This window comes from Choristoneura fumiferana, chromosome 19, assembly GCF_025370935.1.
Source record: "Choristoneura fumiferana chromosome 19, NRCan_CFum_1, whole genome shotgun sequence".
Taxonomy (NCBI): domain Eukaryota; kingdom Metazoa; phylum Arthropoda; class Insecta; order Lepidoptera; family Tortricidae; genus Choristoneura; species Choristoneura fumiferana.
This window is the reverse complement of record NC_133490.1, coordinates 325,720-347,434: the sequence shown is the minus strand read 5'-3', so window position 1 is coordinate 347,434 and position 21,715 is coordinate 325,720. Positions and strand designations below refer to the sequence as shown.

At 42.4% G+C, this 21,715-nt stretch overlaps 1 pseudogene; it reads right to left on the bottom strand.

Annotated features, from left to right (window-relative positions):
- The window catches only part of LOC141438588 (uncharacterized), a 96,760-nt pseudogene that overhangs the window by 10,583 nt on the left and 64,462 nt on the right, over window positions 1–21,715 (bottom strand).

Sequence of the window (21,715 nt, the reverse complement as noted above, 5' to 3'; positions counted from 1 at the left end):
CCGAAATCATCGCATCATCAAGTACGTATGATATAGTATGATGCAGTTACCCGTTGTTGGCGTAGGCGGGCGAGCCGTACGCGTACAGCGAGGGCATGGTGGTGGGGGGCGCGGGCGCCTGCGCGGCGGGCGAGCCCCCCCGCCGCCGTACGCCGGCGAGCCGTAGCCGTACGCCGGGTACAGCGCCGGCGCGTACTCCGGCAGCGCGGGCGGCGCCACCGCCTCGCCCCCGCGCCGCCGCCCCCGCCGCCGCCCCCCGCCGCCGCCGCCGCCGCCGCTCGGGCCCTCCGCGATCGACGGGATCTGGTCCACGAGCGACTCCAGCCCCGACAGGGATTTCGACGCGACGTCTTGGGATTTCTTGCCCGTACTGTATTCGCCCGGGGAGCCTGGAATACACGAGTATCATAGTCATTATAAATTCAAAATAAAATACGAAAAGACAGACGTGGTATTAGTATTAGTGGTAGTACTTAGGTATAAAGATATATTTTTTGACCTCGACTATTTATAAATAAGTACACGTCCAACGGTAGTGAAAATGCAAGCAGTCGACACTCAAGCATGAAGGTGGAAGAGCTCAGCCTCTACAACATTAATAGTAGATTATACAATAAGAGCATAAAACGAGCACTTTTACCAAAGACGGTCATATAGCCACCCGAGCCTGTACGGCGAGGGTTGATAGACACGTCGAGGGGAAAAAGGGTTTAATGCTCGAATTTTACACTTCGCTTTTCACTTCGATTGCGAGGAAATTAAATAGCAACAGTGGAAACAATTTTTCACTTGGTTCCTTTTAATTTACATGCATTACTACATAATTATATTTCTTTTAGTTATATTGATTTATTTTGATTGAATTTTAGTTTTATATAAATAAAAAAATATTAAAAAAATATGTAGATACTTCACATCGTAAATATGTAGAATCATCATGAGGACTTGCACAAACTTCCAAAGAAATGCAACGGTGTGTATAAATGAACTAAAAGAATTTCTTTGCTCACCCGCGACCTTATGATAGCTAAGTTTATGCAAAATATGCGTGTTCATGCAGTTCCTCCACCTCCATACTACACGGACGCGTTTCGAACTCAACCAGAGCTCATCTTCAGGGCAACACAACCGTACAACATGCTACCAGATGTTAGACTAACAAACCACAACAAACGTTTTCATTTGTCACTCAAAAAGGTAGGTGTGTATAAAGTTTCCAGTCCTGCCTGGGCCTGCTTGGGAACTACGGTCGTCGTCGGGTGTGATGTCGGTGCGTGTAGTGTACTGACCTTGTGCGCGCACGGCGTGCGGCGTGTGCGGCGCGTGCTCGGGCGGCCGGAAGGCGGGCGCGTGCGGAGAGAACCCGCCCTCGCCGCCGCCCCCGCCACCGCCCCCGCCGCCCCCGCCGCCCTCCGGCGTCGACCTGCGCAACACATGCTTACAATGCGAGCGTCATCGCCACGGGCGGACCCGAATATTACTCACAGGCGCATCACGAGCTGAACTATAAGAGCAAGAGCCCTTGCTCTTACAAATAGGTTAATACGTGCTATCTTCGGTGGAAAATAACGGTGCAATGCTTTGTAGATTTCCACGACACGACGTCGCATCGTAAAACGATGGCGTGTTGTAGCACGATCACGACGCGATATCGTAATATCAAAGGGGAACAAAATCATTTTCAATGTTTTTATTTTATTTTATTACAGTTTTGGAGCCTTCTGATTCTGAAAGGAGCCCCTATGCCCAGTAGCGGGACGCATATAAGCCGAAGGTAAGATAAATTTACAGCGCTTACTGTCGCGACAAATCACATTGATGCAATCGGACCGCGCACATTCGCCGCGGGCCTGGCCCACAGGGACCACAAACGTCACAAAGTGCTGTGAATCCATATAATTATCACTTTTTTCTATGAGCAAGTTAACAATTTTTGTCGATCTGTAGCACTTCAGGAAATATGAATTGACCATCTGTAAGCTTCACTGAGTGCATAACAAGTTACTAATGAATATTTCCTGAAGTTTGACTGTTGTGGGACAGGTGGGCAGTTGAACAGGAGTCACTCACCTGTTGTAATTGGTTGGGTACATGGAGGGGTGGTGCTGCAGGTGGTCCAGCCGCGGACTGTCCCCCAGGCTGTTGCTGTTGCCTGCGAACACCGCGACACTCACAATCACAATCACAACACTATCCAACACTGATTTACTGTCATTCAGTACAAATATAAAATCGTCCAAATAACGCACTTATATTGCAACAACGACGTAAATGCCATTTTTTCAAAAAAATACTTAATGATTTACATTTACGTCGTTGTCGCAATAGAGGTGCGATAAGTTGACTATTTTGAAATCAGACCGAAATTAACACAGTACAACATGAATTTTGTCAAAATGTATATGTGTGCTGAAATAATTATATTTAGAACCATATTTCTATACAAATTGTATATTTTCCGAGTCTATGTAAATTCCATAAATGGAGACAGTTTTCCTTGTTGTATTTCTAATTGGCATTTTTTCTGCTTGAACGTGTAATTTCGAGCTGTCGAGTTTCCATTTGTGCTCAATGATAGTAAATCCAAACGGTTCATACAGACAGACTTCAGTGGCGTGGCCTCAACACTTTCGTTAGGCAATCCGCACGGGAGAAGCAGTTTTAGGTGTGTACGTCTTCGGATGCGACTTCTTGGAAGTAGTGTATGTCTTCAAGTAAAAATTTAGGTAACCCGGTGGGAATCGAGTTGTTACTCGTATGACGCCAAGCCACTGAGACCTGCACATATTTCAAGGTAGGTAGCTGAGATAAATATTTAAAAAAATGTTTTCGCGTTTATCATCAAGATAACTGTACAATTTTTTACCGTCTCAAATACCTACTCTAAAATGTCTAACAGTTATTGGAATATAGCATAATTGACGTAAGGTAAGTTGCAATTTATCACAATAAATCTGTAAATGTTCCTTTGCGCACGATGAAGCCAAATCAAGTGGAAAAAATGACACCCGAAGAGGATTCGAGACTGCAACAGGCCAGTCCAAGACCGTTGCAATGTTTGCTAGATGCTTGACTCAATGGTTTACGTGTTTGTTGTTTTTTTTTCTTATGTATATGCAATTCAACCGTTTTTTGTCCGTTCGATAACACACGTTGACAAGCTTTGATTTATAAAATAAATAAAAAATGGGCAAATATTCTATTACGAGCGCGCAGGCCAGCCACACACCTACCTATTCCTTTCTTTTATACAAGAAACGAACAAAATATGGATTCACCATCAGATACACAGACCAGCGAGCCGGAACTTTCTAATCAGTGATAAGGGCTGACCAGAATTTTAAAAAACCTCGCCATATTGCGGAAAACCAATAGAACTAATTTCTTGCACTGGTAACACTAAATTCAAATGTCATAATATCTGTCTATTGCTGACAAAGTTTAACGTGGTATTTTAAAGTGTTATTTTGTGTTTTTCTGCGTTAAAATGCCGAAGATTATTTATTTATTTATTTATTTATTTTCGGAGAACCAACAGCTTTAATTTACAGAGTAAACTTATTTTATAGTATCAATAAAGCCAATTATAGGATCTCACAAGTAGACACAAATTTAAAACAAGTAAAACTTACCTACGCGCAAAATCGCAAACATGCACCACGCAAACATGGATAAAAACAGAATATCAAAAACTCATTCACCAAACAACAAATATTAAATGAATTAAGCAGTAGTAGCTACATATTACGGTACCTATGCTCCATCAAACCACCTCTCCGCCAATCGCCGCCTCACCGTATAGAGATTGCAATTGAATATATCAATATCTAGTTCCTCCGCCACATCGTTCAGACTACGACAAGCTCGCCTCAAAAAACTATTTTTCCTGTATTTGCTCGCACTAAACTTGAGTGAAATGGGTGGATGGTATCTTTTAGATCTATTAGGGGTGTTGAAGGATATACAAGACAACAAATCGGGGCAATCAACCTTACCACTAGTAATACTGAGGGCATAGACTATGTCCGCTATCTCACGTCGTTTGTGCAACGGAATAAGATGATGCTTCTTACATAAGGTATAGTAATCTGAAGATTTGTACGGCACCTTTAACTTAAAACAAAGAAACTTTATAAACTTTATAAACTTTTTCTGCACTCGCTCGATCCTGTCAATATACGTTTGATAACAAGGATTCCAAATTTGTGATGCGTATTCAAGCTTGCTTCTGACATACGAACAGTATAAATTTTTTTTATACATAGCCTTGGAAGGAAACTAATTCACAACGTATAAAAGTATGTTTCATAGAATAAGTCAAGAGGGATTACAAAATATTTATTTAAATAACATCACCGACACCGTTGTCAATATAACTGGCAGGTATCGTATAGTAAGTGTAAAGAATGTTGCAATATAAAACCAATATTATAGAAGTTCTGCCCTCGCGTCAGGTTTTTTATATTCCTGGTCAGCCTTTACTAACTGACTGAGCACTTGCCGGTCTGAGTCGGTACGTATTTTTGTATCGCATTCTAGGTTTGCAGTTTAAATGATATGTTGTTATATAGTAGATGGTGCGTCGTAGTGGTAGTGGTACCTGTCGGCTGGTCCCGGTAGTGGTAGTGTTCCTTGTGCGGGCTGTGCGCGTACAGGCGGGACTCGCCCTCCGCGAACAGCGCGCCGCCGAACGCCGCGCCGCCGCCGCCCGCAGGGAGGCCCTCGCCCCCCTCCCCCCTCGCCGCCCGCGCCCGCGCCCAAGCGACCGCCACACTGGACACACGGAACGAAAGATATACTGTAACTGTACACTCCCATCAGGTGTAACGGGCGAGCTCCTCAAATAAAACATAACTTTAATAATATCAGAACATGCAATTTGTCATACATTTATATTTATATTTATAAATAATTAATAAATAAATAATCATGGGACACTTGACACCAATTGAGTCCCAAACTAAGTAAAGCTTGTACTATGGATACTAGGCAACGGATAAACATACTTATATAGATACATACTAAACATCCAAGACCCGAGAACAAACATTCTTATTATTCAAAATATCTGCCCCGGCCGGGAATCGAACCCGGGACCTCAAGCTTCGTAGTCAGGTTCATTAATGACTTGGCCATTCGGTCTTCAATTATAACAAACGCTGCCGCTGGCTTTACGAGCAGCGTGCACATTGTCATTTATGTTTCCACTAAAACTGCGCGAAGCGAGAATCGTGTCTATTGGTAAACCAATAGACACGCTTTATTGACCTATTATACTATGTAATGCATAAACACATTCGCATTCGCACTTTTATTAGACCCATTTTACCTTTTCTAGAATGTCCTAAGTGCCCTACATGTTAGTACGTCATGGATCCGTTCATATCTTAATATTTTATACATATAACATAGGACCCTACAAAATCTTTCGGTGATAACCGGTTGCGGTACATCACTATTTATGAGACGCAAAAACAGGTAACACATGAAACGTCATTTTAGTATCTCGGATTAAGAAACAGACCAGTAGCGTTTTTTTTAATCTCAAATTGAATCGACACAAACACAGTGTCGACGGAGCTCCGCTCACGTGGAGCTCCTACTTCTATGTTTCTGAATAGATTAAAATTAGGAAAAACGCGATTTTGAAAATAAACTCCAGTAAAAACCTAGTGAATAAAGCATTTGGTAAAAAATGCGAATGGAAAGATTGCTGTCAGAAAAAAAAATACAAAAATATCGCCCTCCCCGTGACAAGTGTTACTGATGGATAGCGGGAGAGTTGATGTTTCTTCCTCTGCAAAGGTCGGGGATGCCCCTCGCCGCGGTGTCTTTTCGGGTGGAGGGGGGCGGGGGGTAACCTTGTTATAGTGCGGCAGGTCGGTGTCTGAGGCGGCGGGCTGCAGCAGCGCGGGCGGCGAGGCGCGAGGCGGCTCAAACTCGAGTGCGAGCGCGGGCGAGGCGGGCGACGAGATGGCTGCGCCGATGTCGCTCGACAGCTCGCCGCCGAACGAGCCCGCGCTGCCCGTGCTGCCCGAACCCTGCGACACACACCATACATGCGAATATAAGAATTTGTTGAAAAAATATAAGCTTTTTTTACTGACTGTTCTTGCATTGTCATCCAACCTACATTTTTAGTTAATTTCAAGTTACTAGCGAGTATTGGAAATGAATAAAAGTAAACTTCCAAAATGTGAAGAAAATATAAATAAAGAAATACCGGGTGGGACCTTTAAAGGTTAACCAAAACAAAATAATGAAAACATAGATCTTACTTCGAAAATACAAACTGAGACATGGATGCACAGAAAAACCAGAAAAAGAGACCAGCACTGGGAATCGAACCCAGGTCCTCAACAATCCGTGCTGCGTGCTATAACCCCTACACCACTGCTGGACTTCCAGGAATTCAGGAGTTTGTATTTTCGATATAGTAAGAAATTTTGAGTTGAAATAAAAAATACAAAAAGACTCCAAAAAACCAATCATAGATCTTACTTGTCAAACTGAACGACGTTAGTTCAGCGAGTTTTAAAAATATTTTTTCACTTCTCATGTTCGTAAAGCTCGTGTTTATGCTGGATCTAGGCGACATGAAATGACTTTATGCTCGAGTGCATGAAGTAAAAGCTTCATCTAAGACCAAGGAAATCAGGTATGCAGCCACAAACAAAAAAGTTTCCATGTACTTTTTTAATAATTTTTAATTTGTATAAAATAAACAATATATTAAATAAATAAAAATAAATCAATAAAACTAAATATTTATAATTATATTAGCAATGTATGAAAAATAAAAGGAGCGTAGTAAGTGAACAATGTTTCCACTATAGTTATTTCATCTCCTCGCAATCGAAGTGAAAAGCTTGGCACCTTAGCGCTTGGCCATACGAACGTTTCGGGTACAATCGGGGTCGTTTTACAATCTACTATTACTAGTTTTTTTTTATTTCCAAGTGTTACACTAAGGTTTATTCCAAGACAAACTGTAAAGCAAATTTATTTTATAAATAAATGCATTTGGCTTGACATGCGACGTCAATGAGGTCTATCGTTTTTTGTCTCACTAGATGGCGCACTGTTGCGTGAGGTTTTTAAGTATGGCTTTCAAAGTCTGTTATTACGGGTGTGAATACAAAGTTTACATTAAAATCATATTTAATACCTTAAAACCGTACCATAAAAATATAGAGCATGCCACAGTGTTACATAGTCCCCGTTTTGTTCGGAAAAAAGGGAGGACAAAGGTTTCCGAAATACAAAACTGTCTCAAAACAGAGACATTCATTGCCCCGTAACGCATAATTGCCATAATCAATTTCAGGTAATGCAAAATATTCACAAAATTATTCTAATTATAAATAAACTCGCGTAGCTCACCCAAAAACTATGAGATTTGACATTTCGGAGACCTCACGCTACACTAGCGCCTCTAGTGGCGAATTCATACGCGATAGCCCTCATTGAGCTATGGTCTGTCCCAGAATTCGAGATACTAAAATGACGTTTCATGTGTTACCTGTTTTTTGCGTCTCATAAATAGTGATGTGCCGCAACCGGTGATTACCGAAAGATTTTGTAGGTACCTATGTATGTATGTCGTAAAATATTAAGATATGAACGGATCCGTGATGTACTAAAATGTAGGGCACTTAGGACATTCTAGGAAGGTAAAATAGGTCTAATAAAAATGCGACCGTTTTCGAGATATTTCGACTTTTTATAGATGTTGATGTTTAAGTTTCAATTTCATTCTAAGTAAGTTTTACATTAACTAAATAATATGAGAATAATGAATATTTGATTTATTATTCTATGATATGAATATCTAAATAAAAACACGAGAAAACGCACTGATCACATCCGATGACAATACGAGTAAAGTAACGAAAATCGGTTGAATACCACTTGAATACGAAAACATGAACAATGACGTTGTGTGATATCTGAGGGCCTACTCCGGAATTCGAAAATCAAAGTTCGTACCGTAACGTCCCTCTCACTTACGTGGGTCAATCAACTTTTTTACCGACACTAATCTGTCCGCGACATTTTTCAAACAATTGCAGATTTTTGTAAGTAAACATGTTTTTTCTGTAATTTAATAGATGGTGTACATGAATACATGCCATCCTACGTAAGTTCAACTTATTAACCGTGAAATATCTTGTTGGAAGTACGATTTATTTGTAACGCCAGAGACAGTTTTGGTAACGCAGGAGACGGCCAAAGTGTCAGTAAAATAGTTGATTGGCCCACGTATTAAATTAAAATAGTAGTGCCAGAAGGACGGAACGACACGAACTTCGATTTTCGAATTTCGTAGTAGCCCTGCTGGCCCTGACTACGAAATGCAAAAACTCGAACTTCGTATGTTGCCGTCCCGCTGACGCTTATCTCATTCAATACGCGAGTGAAAGGACGGTGCCATACGAACTTCGTTTTTCTAGTTTTGTAGTAGCCCCTCTGTATTATTTTTACGTTGGCACTAAGTGATGAACACTGTATTTTTACCTGTGCTTAGATTTCATCACTTTATCGTATGATAAAGTAAAAGGAAAGTAGAATATTGAATGCATTAATGTTATTTTTTGCTATCGTAAAATAAACATTTTATCGGTTATTTACGAAACCGAAATCACGGAGCAGCACTGTTCCTTTTATGCTGGCCACATTATTTTTACGTTTGACATTTCAGACTGTCATTTTAGTATCTCGAATTCTGGGACAGACCATAGAATGGTATACAGTCGCCATCAGATGTTCCGAAGCGGCCAACGGTGATCAAAAATATTGAAACATGAACTCTAATACCTTAATAATAGAGTGCATGTGCCGATATTTTTGACCACCTTGGCTGCTCCGAAATATCTGATGGCGACTGTACACTTGATACTCCATTTTTTTAAATGGTTGAACAATTTAACTTTTTTGCTCCCGTTAGACGCCCTGCCCTGCATAAGAAAGCGGTGAAAATAAATAAAAACTCGCAAAACGAAAGAAATTCTCTGTTTAACGAATAGAATGAAATAAAAGATGATGTTCTTGTTCGCCGCTGTGTTCAGTGTCACCTGATGCCTGTTGGCGGTAGCGGCGGCGGCGGCGGCGCGGGCGACGAGTGCTGCGGGTAGGCGGCGGGCGTGCGCGGCGCCGGCGACGAGTGCTGCGAGTACGGCGTGTGCGCCGGGACGGCGTGTACGAGTGAAGCGCCGCCGGCGACCCGCGGGGAACGGCGCGCCCCGCCCCCGCCCCCGCCCCGCCACCGCCCAGCTGCAGCACCGGCGACCGCGAGTACGGCCGCGGCGTCTGACAACATAACATACACATATACAGCGGTGGACAACACAAGTCAGCGTCAAAAGTAAACAACTCATTGTTTAGTAAGTACCGTGTTTGTATAGACAGGTTGACATTTTAAATTAGTTCTCTGTACTGTACAGACAATACATGCAAGAAGGATGTTTTCCTAAGTGTTTCATTTATTGAAGATACATATAAAAAGTTAAAAATATTATTTAACTTTTTTTTATAAAAACTGTAAAATATTGAAAGCTGAAATTACACCATACATAAAAATTACAAGCCGAAACACAGTATGGGCAACTTAGTCAATCCTGATACGGTCTTAGTAAAGACAACTGGTTCTTCCATTGAGAGAGACGTGTGTGACGCAACAGTACCTGTCCCTGCGGCTCCCTCGCGTGGTCGTACTCGTCGAGGCGGCAGTGCGGCGAGCCCTGGCCGTGCCCGTAGTGCGGCGAGCGCCCCGCGAACAGCGCCGACCGCGGCGACGCGTACGGGTTGCTGCGCGGCGGGGACGGCGCGGAGAACGGCGCCGGCGACGACGGGTACTGCACACGACACAACCCTTACAACATTATCACTACACACAGGATTATATGCAACATAAAAAGCTTCAAATATGCATGATAAATGCTAGCTAGGAATATGCATGAAAACTGTTAAAATATGCAACGTTAAATTATGAAAATCTTTACTTATATTTCATTAAAAAAAACTAAATTTGGACACAGTTCGTGTGTGTATATATTGTGGCTGTCTGTTGTTGTACATACCTGTGGCTGCGGGGTGCCGCGACCCGCGCGGGCCCGGGCGAGTACCCCTGGTCGCGCGGCGACGCGTACACGGCGCGCGGGGACGACGCGAACCCGCCCCCCACCCCCGGCCACCCCCCCACCCCCGGCCCCGGCGACGAGTAGCGCGCCAGCCCCAGCGGCGCCGCCACCTCCATCGGGGACTCCATGTTGCCGCCTGACACATCCGACACATCCATCTCACTCCAGATTTCTACACACACACGATTGCTGAATACAACTCCACTAAATATTTCCATCACTAGCAAAAAAAAGCTTTATTTTGACGCGTGCCCTTTACTTCGGTAGCTTTTAGGAGCCCAGAGTTAAACGTGGTAAGTTAAGTGTCTGCGCGGGAAAGAATAAAGAAAAGAACAATCTTATAAGAGCCTTTGCAAACCGCGTTGTTTAAACGCACGTTGTCGACGCGCATTTTAGAAAGGCGCGTTGATGCGCGTTTTTCTTCCCATAGCGCTGCCATACAACTTCGTGCGTATCGCGTTTGTATCGATACCAAGGCCCTTACTTTTAACGCTTGAAGCAAATTCTATATTTGACAAGCTTAACTTTTCATTATTCATAATGGTCGTCTGAAAATTAAAATACAGTGTATCTAACAAAAAAAAATCACTTCATTCTCCGATATTAGGTGGACTTTGGGAAGCTAGTGTGAAAATCGTAAAAACAATTAAACAAGAAATATAATTATTTGGAATAACTTTTAAAGAATTCAGCAAAGACTTCCCTAAAAATGATCCGAACAAATACTCCGGTAGGATTTAAAGAGTCAATGTTATGCGAAGTGTTCCAGCAGCCAGCAGCCAGCAGGCCAGCACTGACCGTGTTGGAAGTAGGGCGCGTCGGAGTACATGATGTCGGCCATGTCGGGCTGCTGCGGCTGCGCGGGCGCCGCGCCGCCCGGCAGGTACGAGCCCTCGTGCATCGGCGGCAGCGACGACTGCAGCATCGCGATCGGGCTCTGCTGCACCACACAAGCGGAGGTTAACATAACACACTGGCCAAATATTATTCCGGACGCGGAAATATTCAAGGCGAACCCTTTTGGCGTGAAGATAATGACAAATATTTGTCAAAAATAGAATTCGAACGTAATTCGAATGATGAGAATACTATACCTGGTGGCGGGCTGAGATTATATATTATACCTGTGCCCTATTTCACGAAGCTACAAGTTACAATTTAAAAGCGGTAGTCTTTGTTTAACAGTATGTTAGTAAAAAGAGACTACCGCTTGTAAATTGTAACTTGTAGCTTCGTGAAATAGGGCACTGCTAGCGGGTTGAGACTTTTATACCTGCTTAACCCGCTGGAGGCCTGAAACATAGACGGGTCAAATTTAGGATAGGCAGCACCGCGGAGGCTTCCCTCACAGCAGGATACGTAACGTAAGGCGCTGCCTACCCTGGAGTTTAGCCAATGCTCGCCTATGAGTCGACTATTCCTGGAGACGGGCTAAGGCTATACCATACACCTAGTGGACTGAAGCAGGGTTCTCACGAGGCGATTTTAGTTGATGAACTTAAATCGGTTCACGAATTGACAATCGCTAATGAGAACTTGTTTTCAATAAAAGTTCTTCTCGTGTCGATGGCTTCACTCGTTCAAAGTATCCGCGACCAGAAAATAGCGGTGTTTATAGCCCTGTCCGTTGCATCTCGGAGGTCTCGCCCAGTACAGCTGGACGGGCATGCTGGGCAGGACACCAAATGAGACATGCTCTGGGAAGCCGTCCCACAGCCACACTGGGTGCTGAAGTTGATGAACTTTTATAAATAATAAATTGATTCCCTCTCAACTTTGGGTGTGCGAGTCGGTTCATTTTGATGACGTCACCGTGCAAGCAACAACTTGTCGAACGTGAGGACGATCCGTTCAAGTTAAAAACGATTTTATCTGTGGTGGCAGTATTGTTTACACGCATGTAGACATGTTCGCACGACATTGTTTGACGCCATTTTGAAGCATCTGCCCGTTCGGTCCGATTATCGGTGCGACCGTGAGAACGCGATTCGTGTCGATTTATCTTGATCAATTAAAAGTTGATCAACTAGAATCGCCTCGTGAGAACCCCGCATGAGACTTATACTATACCCGCTGGCGAGGTGAGACTACCTGCTGCTGCTGCTGCTGTTGTTGTTGTTGTTGTTGTTGTTGTTGCTGCAACAGGAACTGCTGCTCCTCGGGGCGGATCTTCTTGGGGCGGCCGCGCTTCTTCTTGGGCGGCAGTTCGCCGTCGGGGCCGGGCGCCTGCGGCTGGCGCGGCTGGCGCGGCGCGCGCGGCGTCGGCGGCGCCGTCTCGCCGTTCTCCAACTGCATCACCCACAACTCGGTTAGTGATCACTATTTTTTTTTTCAATCTGGTGTCCCGCCAAGTTCAGTTAAATATTGCTGGTAAAAGGCAGCAGATTTTCCTTAATGTCATTTAAATTTGGCAGACTGTATTTGATTTTAAACGATCCTATGCCTAAAACACATATTTCTCAAAGCATCCGTTTGCCAAAATATCTGTTTCTCATGACATACTTATGTGGAGACTACTAGGAAGACGAAATTAAAAGGAACGTGTTCAAGCGAATAATCTGTATTTTGGAAAAATCATGACATTTATATATTTACTTAATATTGTACAGAGGGTGTCGTAGCCCGCAAGCACAATAAATTCAGCGAGAGAAAGGGATAACACATGTAGCTGTCTCACGCTACATAAAGTGATAGGTGCGTGTGCGCACTGCTCTCAGATGCCGCGGACCGCCGTCGTTGTAACATGACTCGAATTTTGTATGCTGCACCTACACTTACGTAATTGCGACTGTGAACAGCAAGAGGGGCCACGTTAGGATTACGAGTTATTGACAGTATCTTAAACTCTATAATAAGTTACTCGGTTTAGGAAACGAGAACAGTCGTTTCGACACTTGGTCTTTTTGGGATACGGATATCAAGCCAAACGGGTAATTTAGGAAACTGTAAGTGATGGCAACGAGTGTTTTGGGAAACGAGTGATGGCATGGTCCAATCGAAAACGGTACAATATTGCTCGCGTTGCTATATTTTTAATATCATTTCTTTTATTTAGAAAACAAGGGCAATGTAAAGACCAAAGGGTAAACACTGTAAAGCGCGCAATGTAAAGCGAACGAGTTTGAAGCGATATCAATTGTAAAGCAAATGCAACTTGAAACGTTGCTATTCAACGGGGCAATGCTGCTGGCGTAACGGGGCCCTTTGGATCGGGCGCGGCTCTCTGGGTGGAGATCAGATATAATAAAATGTATTTACGAACAATGTTGCGGATGGATTTAATGTGTTACTTGCACACCTTTTTTATTAATTTGACAAAATATGGCTCAGGCCTGAAATATCCGTTTTCCTAAAATGTATTTGTCGCAAAATGTCTGCTTTTCAGAATGTCAACACGTCTTTTGCATAATGTCAGCTTCTCAAAATGTCAGCTTTTTAAAATTGCCTGTCTCCAAGAATGACAGTTTTTGTATAATGTTCGCTTTTCAGAAAGTGCTTATTCTCAAAATGCCTGCAAACTCAAAATATCCGCCTTCTTATAATGTTCGCATTCCAGAAAAGTCTTATTCCCAAAATGACTCCAATCATGGTCTTCAAATTTCATCTAAATCGGTTCAGCGGTTAAGCCTCGAAAGAGTAACAGACGGACAGACTGAGTTACTTTCGTATTTATTAGCATTGATTTTAGTAAAAAAACTAAACTACGAAAATCCCTTGGAAAATTGATTTGAAAATAAAGCAGACATTATGGGAAAACAAACATAGCAGACATTTTGAGAAAGCTGACAAAATAGAAGTGCTGACATTGTGAAAACGCAGACGTTTTGAAAATTGTACATTTTAGTAAAACAGACATTTCAGGCCTGAACCTAAAATATGTGGCTGAATACTTTTATGTTTTTAGCTATTCCTCCTTTGTTTAAATGAAATAAATATTTTTGATTTAGAGTATGTCTAAAAACGGACAGTTATTAGATAGTGCCAATACAGAGCCGTTGGAGGTGTTGGCGCATATACCTTGATCTTCTTGGGGCGGCCGCGCTTCTTCTTGAGCGGGACCTCGGTGCCGTCCTCTAAGATGATGGTGTCTCCGGGCTCGGGCTCCATCGTCAACCTGTAACCGCCACGGCTTTGTGTATAGTTTTTTTCTCTGTCACATGTGTTACATTACCAAAAGTTTTGGTTCTACTGACGACGCTCGGCGGACAGGTTGACTGCGCTATCGTTTCATGTTGGTATCAATTTATATACCGCGTTTTTCTTAAATTCCGTTAACTTCGAGAGGCGGCTCAGTTTATTAATAGAATGTACTTGGTCATTAACTATGGTCAGTTATTGTTAAAAGTCAAACTGTAAAATTCACAAACGTGAGCAGACTTTACAAAATTAGGAACTTGTACACTGTTTTACTGCATATAGTTACATAATTATCTTACTTCTTGGTTATATTATAAACCTTAAGAATTGGTCCAATAGAGTTTTGGAGAAATTAACTTCATTCGACCTATTAAATGTTCCCCTAAAGTTAGTTAACGGAAATCAAAAATAACGAGTTTTATATGTTACTAGCTTATGCCCGCGACTACGTCTGCGCGGATCTAGGTTATCGCGCAGTGGCGCCCTCTACCGAATAAAAGGTATCCTATGTTGATCCTTGGGGTTCAAACTACCTATATACCAAATTTCATCAAAATCGGTTCAGTGGTTTCGACGTGAAAGGGTAACAGACAGACAGACAGACAGACAGAGTTACTTTCGCATTTATAATATTAGTAGGAATAGGAATTTTACAAGTCTTGGCGCCAGTCAACCTTTTGTCCGAGTTAGAACGGAATGATTTTGGGTACGGCTAGCAAGCTCATTTGGCTCATATAGCACATCTTTAGTGGAAACAGCTGAGCAGAGCGAGGCGAGATAGCTGAAGTGTTTCTATTGGTTAATGAAGAACATGTTCCTCGCATGTCTGTTTTATTATCAGTGTCAGGTGTCAGGTGTCAGGTGTCAGGTGTCAGGTGTCAGGTACCTGCGGATCTCCATCTCCTCCTGCGGGCGGCGCGACGTGTTGTCGGGGAACACGAGCTCGGCCTCGTCGACGTGCGGCACGTGCCCGTTCAGGTAGTCGCGGAACTTCTTGAGCGCCGCGTAGAACGGCACCTTGTCCGCCGCCCGCGGCAGCTGCGCGCACCGCGCCGACGACGACGGCATCACCCACATGTACTGTGCACACACACACACACACATACACATGTCGTCTACACTCGACTTCATTAACTTGGGACGAAAAATATCTGACCACGCTTCTACGCCGTTAACAACACAAGTCTTGACATTTTTTCTCACAAGCTTATGAACTCGACTGTACCGAGAGCGATCTGCACATCAACATCTATCCGCAAAAGACCATGCATCAAAATGGACCAAAAACCTGGAGCTCGGAGTAAAATCATTAAAAATGTTTGCCATAGGCGCCGGCAGGATTATTTCCGAAGAGTGCATTGCATCTTAGGTGCATTTATAGGTTTCATTCTGTATCTTGGTCTAGTTTTATTTATTTTCTTTTACGCCAGTAACCGGTAACTGTTGAAACTACCTTATATGTTCTACCATCTAAATGACACATTTATACAATAAAAATATTCCGATTTTGATTCTGATTGTGTCGAATTTTCGGGAGCTCATTAAAGGAATCACGGCCTGCACCCCGTAACAGGTGTAGCTATGTTGAAAGTAGCAAATTCAGAGCCATCGCTGTAGAAAACTATTTAAATTATTTGCGAATCTCTGTGTTTACACAGAGCATAAATAGCCAGTTAAGTATGCTGACACTGTGCCAGTATCGCGCTTATTTCTGACCACCGTGGAATTGGAATCTACAGCGGGAGTGTATTCCGCCACCGTTCAATTACACAGCATGATTCTGAATCGATTGGCGCCGCGGCCGCGCCGCTCCGCGAATAATCCTTGTATTCAAATTGTAGTAAAAAACCGTTTCGACCGCCATTCACGTGCATTACGAAAATCTAAGGATGGAATGACCACCAACTAAGAACAATGGCGTTCTGCGGACATACACTACACACGTGGTGGTGATGGATGATTGAGACTTTTAGACGAGTGACCGTCATATTAATAAATAATAATAAATATCATGGGACACTTGACACCAATTGACCTAGTTCCAAACTAAGCAAAGTTTGTACTATGGATACTAGGCAACGGATAAACATACTTATACAGATAAATACATACTTAAATACATATTCAACATCCAAGATCAGAGAGCAAACATTCGTATTATTCATACAAATATCTGCCCCGGCCTGGAATCGAACCCGGGACCTCAAGCTTCGTCGTCAGAATCTCTTACCACTTGGCCATCCGGTCGTCAAATATTACTAATATTATTGGTTTTATTTCACAAAGTGTAAGCAACCGGATACAGCGTGTGGTCCTGCCTTTTCCCAACTCACGATTCCCAAATGTTTCATTCGCCAAACTGTTGCATTTCCCAACTCACGATTTTCTTCAGAACCAAAATATATATATATATCAGTTTATTTTCTTATGGTTTTATAGAGGGTACGTATTATAATATATAAATTTAAAACCGAACATTGTAAAATATAATGGTTAAAATAAATAATAACCGTAATTCATAAAACACGTTTTTCATATTGGTCGAAATACATACGATATAATGCCCACGTTCATCATCATCTCAAGTCTATTTACGTTGTATTTAAATGTTATACATTATAATATGTTTACTTATCTGTCATTGTAATATAAACTAGAATAGTGTATTTCAATACAGAAATGTAAATGTAATGTAATGTAAAAAAAAGTTTAATGGGGGAATTTCAATATTTAAGACACCAATTTGTCGTCGTTTTGTTTATATTTAGTTAAATACCTATCTAAACCAAGTTCAGGTCAGGTCTGTTTTATGCAAGTTCCGATAAAAATATGGTATCATAGAAAATCGCGAGCCGGTATAAGGCAGAGAGCGGCCGGGGTGTAGGGTGCGTACCGTGTTGGTCCCGGCGACGGTGTCGGGCTGCTTGCCGAAGCAGAAGTCCTTCTTCCCGCTGAAGACCTCGTAGATGAGCTTCCCGTTGAAGACGGCCACCTTGGGGCGGAAGGCGCGCAGCTTGTCGAGCAGCGCGGCCGAGCCCTCCTTGATCTCGCGCCGCGTCAGGTCGGCCGAGCCCTTGGTCGCGCGCCCCACCATGTTCGTGAACCCGATGCCGAAGTTCAGCAGCTGCCACACCACCACACATTCAAACATGGATTATTGTGTACACGCCCATACAAACTGACAGGAGCTTCTATGGCCGTGTACACGAAAAACCGGGTTGGTATTTCCATCCCGGTATTATACAAGCCGGGAAAGAGTGTCGACGAGGGCGTTTGCCTTACAAACGCAATAATAAAAAACCGGCCAAATGCGACTCGGACTAGAGCACGAAGGGTCCTGTACAGTTTAGTAGGCCTGTACACTTGGAGTTGTAGTTAGATGCAGGTTTCAGGAGCGCGGAGAAAGATGTCTTGATTTTGAAGTAAGATAGTTTATTAAGTTAAATATATAATGATCAAAGTTAGCTGTTTCTTTCTCTTCATGTTTGTTGTACGATAGTTAGTTAGTTACACACTCGAGTGTTTTTTCATTACACTCGTATTATAAGTTATTTGTTGCCGCGTGACCTAAAGTAGGTCGCGAGTAAGCATAATAAAAATGTACGGTGGTGAGACCGTACAGGTCCCGTACATACTTACGTACACTAGCAAACAAAAAAGCTTGTTGTATGGGAGCTCCCCTTAAATATTTATTTTATTCTGTTTTTACTATTTGTTGTTATAGCGGCAACAGAAATACATAGCCTGCAGCCTCTTAACTCCCAGAATTGAAGTTTTCGACCCCAAAACCTTGGTTTCTACGGGTCAACAATTATTAATTGAAACAGTCCTTTTTCGCCTTATGGGCCTCCGTTGCCCCGTGGCCATCAGTTTTCTATCAGCGCTGATTTCGCTAACTTATCAAAATTTTATCAAAGATATAAATTCAGCAATGGCAGGCGACGCGTCGCCGCGACACTCCTGCTTGTGGCTAGCGACACATTGTCTTCTCAGGATTACATAGAAACCAATCGGCTACGAACTTGTACCTTCACTCGTTATATTCCTTTGTTAGATTAATCTTACAAATCGAACTTAATTCATGTTTACTGCTTGATTTGTTTCGATGTTAAATAATGTTTGAATGTCAAGCGCAAAGTCAACAGCTTACAAAAATCTTGTATTGAAAATTAAATAAAAAAATATCTATGACAGCTACATCAAAATAAAATTAGGATGTTTGATTGATTGATTGACTGATACAAAGCCGCTCATTGCCACTGACCTAGAGAATGACTTTAGTGGTGGAACCAAGAATAACAATCAACAACGAAAAAGGTGAATTTGTTCATATATTGTTCCATGTATTTTCCTTTAACAATCACATAGGTAGTGAACTGTACTGCAATACGTCGGATAATTCTCTCTTATATTTTTAGTATATTTTGCGTCAATCAATTATTTAAAATTGTTTAGATGCTATATTTTTTTTTGCCATCGTGTTGTTTTGTTTCGTGGCAATAAATGTTTTATTTACACAGGACGACTCTAGGTCGTAAAAAACTAGTCTTGTAGACTATGCGGTTGATCATTTTCTTCAGAAGCAAACAATTAAAACTTAATTGTTTGCTTCTAGAGCTAGTGCACTGAATTAACCTTGAAATGAGGTGTTAGAAATAATTATTAGGTATTGTTTACGACTTAGGCGTCACCCCGTATTTGTTATACAATTGGCTGTCCTGACGAACTTCATGCCGCCTTAGTAATAAATGTAACTATACTTGGTATTTTTTCAGGAGATGTGAGCAGGGCCAAGCCAACCCCACACCTTTTGTAATTGTATAGACATTTTTGACGCCTTGATAATGTATATATTGTATTGAATAACTCTTTACGTACAAAAAACATGAAAATAACAATTAACAAAAGAAAGAGATGTTCAAAGAGCAACTTATCCCCTCTTCCAGTTAACCTCAACATATATTTATGCCCTTGAGTGTGTCCCGAGTCCCGACGTGTTACCTTGTAGTCTTCGTCGGCGCTCATCTGCTCTCTTGTGAGGCCGGACAGGTAGAGGCACTTCCAGAAGTGGTTCCCGGGACCCGCGTAGTGGTGCCCCTTGTACGCCGCGAACAGCCCCGGGTTGATGCCGATCTGCCGAACACAACCACACACGTCTTACCACCACAATAATAACGGACGCATGGAAACATACGCAGTAGGATTGTTGCCACGAAAATAATAAAATACCTAAAGGTCTGGGGATGCGTGGAACATACGCAGTAATCACGAGGGCATGAATAGAAACATATGTAGAGGGACAAAATCAAAATAAGTTAGATGTCTCAAAATACCACAAACGGGGCTTATCACGCTAACACACACGAGTAATATTTACCTCGACTTTTCGACCACATTACAGCGGCCGTGGTCACGAGTAGACTGAAGTGTGGGGTGTCAAGTCAAGTATGCCTAGCAGCGCGAGTCCTTCGAACTCCCTCGACTTGTGTGTGTTAGCGTGATAAGCCCCGTTTGTGGTATTTTGATTATGAGTGAAAATCACGAAAGTTTAAAACGTTAAGTTAGATGTCTGTCCGTAGCAAGTGTAGCACCGTAGATTTTGATGGTAAAAAGCTAGATGTAGATTTATTGAAATCATTCTTAGAGTACAACATAAAATATGCTCAGCGGCATAAAATTTGGCCCACTCTACATACAAAATTATCTATTTTTGCATACATTTGTAAAAAGGATGAAATGGGAAATAAGATTATAAATACGAAGTAGTTGTAGGTATTTTCTTTTTTCTTTTCATATATATTTTGGCTTTAGCTGAAAATCACCCCTGTGGCACCGTACCTCAGCATTGCTGAGCTGGCAGCCCTTTCGGCTCTAGGTAATTATTGTGTACCTTGTTGTTGTAGGTATCTTGTTACATAGTTTATATGTCAAATGAACATTTTCTTTGTTTCTTTGTCACGTTCAAGCATTTTACGGCAAAAATGTAAGTTACAAGGGATGTGGTGCCTCCATTGAACGTCTACACTTTTTCCACACATGCTCTAAAGATTACATCAATCGTTAACATATCAGACTTCGAAATGCAAACTTCGACGGGGTTTAAATTTATCCAAATTGTAGTTATTGTTACAAAGCATATCTCCATTGTATTCGCATTGTGTTCGAGAGGTATTCGGCGTGTAACTCGCAGCCGGCCATTGTCTAGCGCCGCCGTAGCAACGTCTCCGCAGAGGGCGCGCCCTCTGTCGCGCGCGAACGAATCGCAACCGAAAGGCCCTATACGCCTTTACTTAGGCTAGATTTACACGAGCTTAGTAGCTAAATACTTAGTACTTTATACTATTCAAGTTTAACTTCATATTTTATGTGTATCGAATATGTGTAATTCTGTTTCTCTTCCTCTTGTCACTTACACTTGTCGGACGTGTGTTAACATATTTATTGCATAAGTGCTTAGTATTAGTGCAACTGCAAGTGCGAATGAATAGAAGCCGGTCCTGTTTACTAAACAACAAGTGCCTACCCCATCTATAAATCTGCAGAGTAACTAGTGACAAGTAGCTGTCTACACAAGGGTGTTAGAGAATGGTATTAGTGGTTACAAGATCTCACTCACCATAAATGCCCGCCGCCAACTAAAATATTTCAGCAGATGAGTAACCATACTTAACTTGACATGTTAGCACCACTCGACAATATTAGTAGATTTTTTGATGGGAGTAGGCTCTAGGCGCTTAGTAAACAGGGGTCTCTAATCACCTGCACTTGCAGTTGCACTAATACTAAGCACTTATGCAATATGTTTACACACATCTGACAAGTGTAAGTGACAAGTACTAAGCATTAGCTACTAAGCTCGTGTATACCACGCATTAGGCTACGCACGCACTATGTGGCTTACCGCGCAGTTTTAGCGCGTCGCCTAAAGCGATACTTTGGAGAAAGACGGCGATCGAAAACCACGCGGCTAACCGTACAATGCGTGCGTAGCCTTAAGCCGAGTTTAGACTTGCAAGAAAAATCGTGCAAGTTGCATTACGTTGCGAGGCCGTAAAGCCAACGAGTTTGTAGTAGTCAATCGAGCGCCGCAATGTAATGAAATGCACGATTTTTCTTGCAAGTCTAAACTTGGCTTTAGATCCACAGTCACGTCCTTTCGCAAGCAGAAGGACTTCGCAAAGTGACATTGGAGGACCAAGGATGAGTGAGAGACTGGTTATAGCCGAGCTACGCTTTATCAGTGTTATCGGTAAACGACGGTCCCTTTATTGAGGATTCACGTGAACTACTTTGATGTGAATTTAACTGTTACGAAAATTTAGGCAAAACATTTGCAGACTGGATTAGTTAGGACTGCGGCGTTACTCGTACGATGTTAAGACACAGACATAACTTTATTCTATATCAAAAAGTGCACTGACTTTTATAAAAAATACACA